At 45.5% G+C, this 7,688-nt stretch overlaps 1 non-coding gene across 1 annotated transcript; it reads right to left on the bottom strand.

Annotated features, from left to right (window-relative positions):
- Positions 1-7,257: 7,257 nt before the first annotated feature.
- TRNAG-ACC (transfer RNA glycine (anticodon ACC)) lies at positions 7,258-7,330 on the bottom strand. Its single transcript has one exon. It is a non-coding gene; the product is annotated as a tRNA-Gly (tRNA).
- Between the last annotated feature and the right edge of the window lie 358 nt (positions 7,331-7,688).

Below are 7,688 nucleotides of genomic sequence, written 5' to 3' on the forward strand. Positions count from 1 at the left end.
GTTGTGGCTTGAGGGCTCTAGAGCGCAGGCTCAGTAGTTGTGGTGCACGGGCTTAGTTACTCTGCAGCATGTGGGATCTTCCTGGAACAGGGCTTGAACCCGTGTCCCCTGCGTTGGCAGGTGGATTCTTAACCACTGTGCCACCAGGGAAGCCCTAGTTTTAGTTTTTTAAGGAACCTCCATACTGTTCTCCATCGTGGCTGTGTCAATTTACTCTCCCACCAGCAGTGTAAGAGGGTTCCCTTTTCTCCACACCCTCTCCAGCAATTATTGTTTCTAGATTTTTTGATGATGGCCATTCCGACCGGTGTGAGGTGATACCTCATTGTGGTTTTGATTTGCATTTCTCTAATGATTACTGATGTTGAGCATCTTTTCATATGTTTGTTGGCAAACTGTATGTCTACTTTGGCAAAATGTCTATTTAGATCTTCCGCCCGTTTTTGGATTGGGTTGTTTGTTTTTTTGATTCATTGCAGTTTCAATTTAGCTAATTCTCTAATGCCTAAAGGCCTCATATTGTTAATAGGAGAGGCTTAGCTTATAACTCTGAAATAATCTGGATCAAATAAATCTGTCTGCTGCAACAACAACAATGCCTATTGTAGAAAGTATTTTTGATATACCTTCTAACGACTTTTCTCTCTTAGTAATTGGATATGTTCCTTCTTCTGTAGGCCTTTCTGTCATTATGAACTCAAGGACAGGGAGGATGTCTAACACCTAGAACAATGCAGTCCATTGTAGGAAGAAGAATAAGAAGTAGAAGATGTTCTTACCAAGTAAGACGAGGAAGCAGAAGTGCTTCTGGCAGATGGGAGAGGGAAATTCAGAAATCATTCATTCATTCATCAAATATCGTGTCTCCACCATGTGCCAGGTAATATTTCCAGCTGTTGGGGAGATAAGTGAACTAAACAGAGACCTCTGATCTCACAGAGCTGAGAGTGCTGCCCTCCTCCAAAATTAGAAAAATTGAAACAAAAACAAAGAGGATATAAACCACTTGAAGCAATACGTATGGAGAGGGAGTATCCAAGAATAGGATAAAGCTTAAAATGATAAAATATCTAGAAGAAAAACATAGAGGTAAGCACAGTGATCTTGGGTTAGAGATTTCTTAGCTAAGAACACCAAAAGCACATCCACAAAAGCAAGATTAATAATTGGAACTTGGGTAAAAATTAAAAATTTTTGCTCTTTGAACGGCTGTTAAGAGAAGGAAGTGGTATATTAATACAAGGGAATGTTATTTGGTAATAAAAGGGATAAAGTTCTGATACATGACACAACGTCGATGAACTTTGAAACCCTTACACTAAATGACAGAAGCCAGACACAAAAGGCCACATTTAGTAGGATTCCATTTATATGAAATGTACCAAACAGGCAAATCCATCCAGACAGAAAGTAGATTACTGGCTGCTGGGGTTGAAGGGAGGAGGGGAATAGGAGGGGTGTGGGGTTTCCTTATGGGGTGATGAAATGTTCTGGAATTAGTCATGATGGTTGCACAACCTTGTTTATAGACTAAAAGCACTGAACTGTACAATTTAACATGGTATGTGAATTTTATCTCCATTCGAAAAATGCAACGTGTGTCATTGGAAGAATTTTGATAAATGTAACTACCATCCTCTTTCCAGAGTAATTCTTCTAAAACACACTCCCTCCTCTGTTTTTGCTTTTCTTTATGAACAGAATATGGCTGGTGCACCTATTCCGAAAAGGCAGCATTCTCTAGCTCCATGCTTCTTGCACAGTTGCTGTTGCCCAACACAGCCTCTGGCCCACACCGGGAATGCCAGCCCTCTCTCTATTGTGGGTCAGCACGGACACTTCCTGTGATGTTCCGGAGTATGTCCATCTTCATCTTGTTTGAGTTGGAAGTACCCTTTTCCACCCTTCGTTCACCCCATTAGAGAAGCACCTTCACAGGACGTCACCGTTGCTGAGAAATGCAAATTTGGCAGCCCATGACTGTGGGTTTCTGACCTGGAGCTGAGCCTCCTCCACATGCACATGGTGCTCTGACCCATGGATGACTTCCTGCTCCCACACCACGCTGATCTCATCTCAGCTCATTGCTGTAGCCGTGATCCAGCTTTCCCCAAACACCCTCTACAATGGATGAATGACAGAGGACTTTATCTCTGAAATCTGAGTGGACGCCCCCTCTTTCTAGGCTCAAGCAGCCTCACTGTCTTACTGTTCCTCCCCAAATGGTAGTCCTCTCTTCTTCTAGCCTTCAGATCCCACACAAATCAGACAGGCCCATATGGAAGCAAAAAAATAAATAAAGAGCACCAACCATCTGTGATTTATAGATCCACACACAGCCTGTGTCTCTGAACAAGACTTCCAAGTCCAGTCCCTGCCTATCCCAGGTGTTCCTGTGTGTGTTCCTTCCTGGAAGAGCCCAGGCTGAGCGTCTCTCCAGACTCAGAGACACTGGGTTAGGCAGCAGGGGCCAAAGGAACTGGAGATGGGATCCTGTCCAATATACAAATGTGAGGTGATCCAGGCCCTCCTTTGGTCTTCTTCCTACTCTAACGTTCGTCATTGATCCATAATCATCTGGTAGTCTCCAGGGTCCACTGGAAATTTCTCTGGGATTTGCTCCACGCTTTTGCATGAATGATACCCCCCAAAAGTAAAAATTGTAATTGGAAACTTAGGTCAACAACCTGTCGTCCCTCTGTTTTTGTGAGACATGTCACCATTATCTCCAGGCCAAGGAGGTGCCTACAGATGGAGAGTATGGTACCCCAGTGGGCAAATCCATCATTGCCCTTGGATAAATTTCCTTATATTCAATCAAGCTAAAAACATGCTTTGATCGCTTTTTTGGATGTTGTGTTAGAAGGTAGAGATACAGGGATGAATTTACCCATACCACATCCTAGGTATCTGTCCATTCTAGGGTATTCCTGGAGCATAATCTTGGCCTCCAAGAAATAGACTCCAGAAAGATAAGAAGGCAATATTTCTAATGCAAAACATAAACAAAACAAAAGAAAAAAGAACAGGGACTTCCCTGGTGGTCCAGTGGTTAAGAATCCGCCTTCCAGTGCAGGGGACATGGGTTTGATCCCTGGTCGGGGAAACTAAAATCCCACATGCAATGGGGCAACTAAGCCCGTGCGCCACAATTAAGATCTGATGCAGCCTAATTAATTAATTAATTAATTAAAAAGAAAAAAGAACAAAATCCCTAACCTTTGTCAGCGAACCTATTAGTCTCAAACCAGGTGGATTCAGATTTTTGAGAACAGCTTTTCTTTGTCTCCGTGTTGCATGATTTTTGTTTTATTTTGTTTTGTTTTTACACCAGCCCTGCTCTCTTCTCTGATGGAGATTGCTGGGCAAGAAGAGGCAGTGCTGGTTTTAGGGACTTGCACCATTTGCTCCTGTCCTGTCAGGGGTCTCCATTGCCCCGTTTGTTTAACCTCACCATAATTCCTGCCGCTGCTCCATCTCCTTCCTTTTCCCCAACAAATTACTAAGCTTTGAGCTGCCTTTCTGGATACTGTCTCCCCGCCCATCTTTCATTTCTCAATGAATCCATTCTATTCCTGAAGAGTAGTGCAACTGGTCCTCAGCATCCTGAACACGTCACTCTCCGCTGGAGGTCCTGCCTCCCCTCCCTCCTCCTTGGGTGAGGTGTCTGTCTCCTGGGGTGTGAGGTCAGCAGTTCCGAGCCTTCTGTAAGCACTGTGTCTTCTAGATCTGTGCAATTGTCATGGTGGCCATGGTGGCAGATGGAAGTACCTGAAAGGAGGGTCTCAGGGAATAGACGTGAACCTCCCACTTGGTTAGTGCTCTCTGGCAGTCTGAATCATACAGTGACCGCCCTCAGGCCTTTCCCCCTCTGGCACTGAGGATGCCCAGCTGTTTGTTGTCACTCTCAGGCCTGCTGTTTCTGCATCCCGTCCACCTGCTCTTCCAGCTCATGCAACTGTTTTCTCTGCTCATCCAAGTGCTTCTTCAGGAACCGACACACATTTTCCTTGGCCTCACACGTCGGTAGCAGTGATGTTTTCTGTTGCTCCAGGCATTTCTGGATATTCTGTTTGGGCCTCCACACTTTTGAGACAGAGTGTCTGGACTCCTGCATGTTTTTGTGGAAGACCAGGCAATTGGAACTCTTCCTACCCGCTTGCCTTGTGGAATGGGTTGATCGTACCTTCCCCCAAATATATCTAAGTCCTAACCTGTGAATGTAACCTGACTTGGAAATAGGGCCTTTGCAGATGTAATCAGGTTAAGGATCATGAGATGAGATCACCCTGGATTATCTGGTGGGCCCTAAATCCAATGACTGGTGTCCTTATAAGAGAAAGGAGGGGGAGATTTGAGACACAGTAATGCAGAAAGGCCACGTAGAGATGGAAGCAGAGATTGGGGGCACAGAGCTATAAGCCAGGGAACACCAAAAACTGCCGGCAGCCACCAGTGGTTTGAAATAGGCACAGAGCTGACCCTCCCTCAGAGCCTCCAGAAGGAACCAACCTTGCCAACATCCTGATTTCAGACTTCTGGTCTCCAGAATCATGAAAGAATTAATTTCTCTTGTTTTAAGCTTTGGTAATTGGTCGCAGCAACCCGAGGAAACTCATATACCGGGCTTGTTCCTAAATGGCCTCTGGCTTGGGAGTCCCGTGGCAGGCCAAGCACTGGGCCACACACTCTGTGGTGGCCACCACTCCAGGGCTTCTGCCCAGGGCCTCTTCCCTTCTCTTCCACAGGGACAAGCGGGGGTTTCAGCCACTCCATCCTCCTCAGGGTCTTCAGAGGGTCCCATGAGATGACAAGAGCTCTTGTGTCGGGTGTCCTCAGGGGAAAAACCATGTGCTCCCTTCAGAAAGTTCAGCCTCAAAAACTCAAGTGTTTTCTTCAGTGAGCCAACCTGCCAGGGCGGGTTTGCATTCAGTTGCTAAGCCCTTTATGATGTGGACTCAGGTAGAACATGCACATTTGACCTGGTCAGCCACCTTTGGGTCAAAGGGGAAGGGTCATTCTCCACACATCTGGGGAGTTGAATGTGATGTAGAAAATTCCCCACAAATGAGATCTTTGTGGGTCTGATTCTTGGCTTTATTCGTCTAGAAGAACCAGGCAGAGAGGAGCTTTCCTTGATGGCCAAAGCTTCTGGGAAACAAGTTCTTCTGAACTTCTGGACCCCTTTTCCTCATCTGTTACCTAAAAATGCTCTGTAATCACCGAAATCCCCACCAGCTCTAAACATCTGTGGTTCCACTATATCCTGTCAGCAGCTTCCTTCCTCTTCTGGGGCTCTGTGTGCCTTGCCAGGAAATGTTGAGGTCCTGGGTAGGTGAACAAATGTCCTGGTTATCTTCGGTTCCAGGACATAGGATTTTCACTGCTAAAATTGGGAAAATCTCAGGTCAGCCAGGATAAATAGCGTTCCCTAGTCCTGGGAAAAATAGGTTTCTTTGAGGACAAGGTCTTTTCCACATCTACAGTATCAAATATTACTAAAATTTAAAATTTATTTTTATTGAAAAGGAAAGGTGAAATTCTTTGTATGCATAGCTTTAAAAGTATCTTTTAAAAATATTTATTTATTTGGTTGTGCTGGGTCTTAGTTGCGGCAGGGGGGCTCCTTAGTTGTGGCATGTGAACTCTTAGTTGCAGCACGCATGTCAGATCTAGTTCCCCGACCAGGGATCAAACCCACGTCCCCTGCATTGGGAGCATGGAGTATTAACCACTGCCCCACCAGGGAAGTCCCTAAAAATATTTTTGAATTTCTTTTTTTCTGATAGAATAATGAAGGGTGAATGTTCCTATTCCTTACTTTGCTGCAGTTTAGTGTTTGTTATAGACGGGCTGTCTGAGACAGGCTTCTTCAGAAGTATATCATCTTAGAAAAATGTGAAATCACTTTCTTTGTGAAAGTGATTTACTTAAGGGGTGTTGTGGCACTTGGACCTACCACCACCTCCATCCCGTAACTGTACAAATCTAGAAGATACAGCACTCACAGGATACTCAGGACAGCTGACCTCAAACACCAGGGAAGGCTCCCAGGGACACCTCACCCCAGGAAGTGGTATTGAAGAGGAAGACTCAGCAAGCTACAGTATCAAGGAAATAAGGTTTCCACAGAGGTAAGTGTATCGCAATCTCACAGGGATGCTCTAGAGAAAATATACTAAGTTACAATGTGGAGATATCCCATCAAGGAGCAAGGGAGCTGGGGTATTGATGCTGCTGCATTCGTTGGTCATTGGTAAAGGGCTGTTCTTGGTGGGATGTAAAAATCTCAGGCATTCCTGGCTCTGTGTGCTTCAGCAAAGTAGAATCCAGTAGCCTGAGGACAGTCCTTCAACAAGGAGACCCAGCTTCCAAGAGTGAAAGCAGAGAGCTGGGGTGTGTGAAAATGGGCAGAGGTCTTTCAGCAGCAGGATAACAGACTCACAGGGACCTCCATGGTCTGCTCAGAAGGGCTGTGTTCCCTCAACCCCGTCACATGTCATGACTTTCTTGTTAACTTCTGATGTCGTGCTGAAGCTCAGTCCCCTTGGACCCCGGGCCTGTGGTTTCTACAGGATCCTTGGGCCCAGGGCACACTGAAGACCAGCACCCCCATCTTGGCCCTTGCCACACAGCCTGCCCTTCTGCTTCTCTCCCATTTCTTATCTTCAGGTTATCTGTCTGGAACATGCCATCTCTCTGTCACTTGGCCCTGGCATCATGGGGCTGTTTTCTCAGATGACAGGAAGTGTCTTTACACATGGGTTCTCAAGTGTTCCCTGTATGTCGCTTTTCAGGAATCCTTGCTGAGCCTGGTTCAGCCCTCTCCCTTGAGCTCAGACAGTTTTCATCATGACCCAATGCTAACCACGTCTCCATCCCAGTTCTCCACTGACTTCCGTCCTCTCCATCTGCTTGAGGCAGACAGGAATGAAAATACAAGTGTGCATGCCCATCCCTGGCACAGACGTGGGGTCTGAGACCTTCCAGAAGCCTCTCAGGCTGCTACCAGTCATTATGAACTCACTGTAAATCTGGACAATTGAGGAATCTGTCTCTGCCTCTTCTGTCAAATTCTTGTGACTTAGAGCAAAATGAATTCCTTATAGTTTTTTTTTTAACTTAAAAAAATACTTATTTATTTTTGTTTATTATTTGTTTATATTTAGTTTGGCTGCTCCGGGTCTTAGTTGTGGCACACGGGATCTTTAGTTGCGGCATGCAAACTCTTAGTTGCGGCAGGTATGCAGGATCCAGTTCCCAAACCAGGGATCGAACCCAGGCCCCCTGCATTGGTAGTGCAGAGTCTTACCCACTTGACCACCAGGGAAGTCCTGAATTCCTTATAGTTTTTTAAAAAAGTTTTTAATTCAATTTTTATTTCATATTGTAGTTGATTTACAATGTTGTGTTAGTTTCAGGTGTACAGCAAAGGAATTCCTTATAATTTAAAGCAGTCACTGAGCACCATGTACTGTTGGATGTACTGGGCAGAGACTGATTAAAAAAAACCCTGAACTAGCCTCCACTGAAAACCTATTCAGCACCACACCAGAGATCCTTTCTCTTTTCTGTCTCACCTTCCTGGGAGCCGGCCCCTCTCCCTGTGTGAGCACCCATGCTTAGACGAGAGTCTCCCTCCCACCCTTACCTGATGACTTGGAAGTGCATTAACACTTTCTTCTGCC

This window comes from Mesoplodon densirostris, chromosome 4 (assembly GCF_025265405.1).
Source record: "Mesoplodon densirostris isolate mMesDen1 chromosome 4, mMesDen1 primary haplotype, whole genome shotgun sequence".
NCBI classification, from domain to species: Eukaryota; Metazoa; Chordata; class Mammalia; order Artiodactyla; family Ziphiidae; genus Mesoplodon; species Mesoplodon densirostris.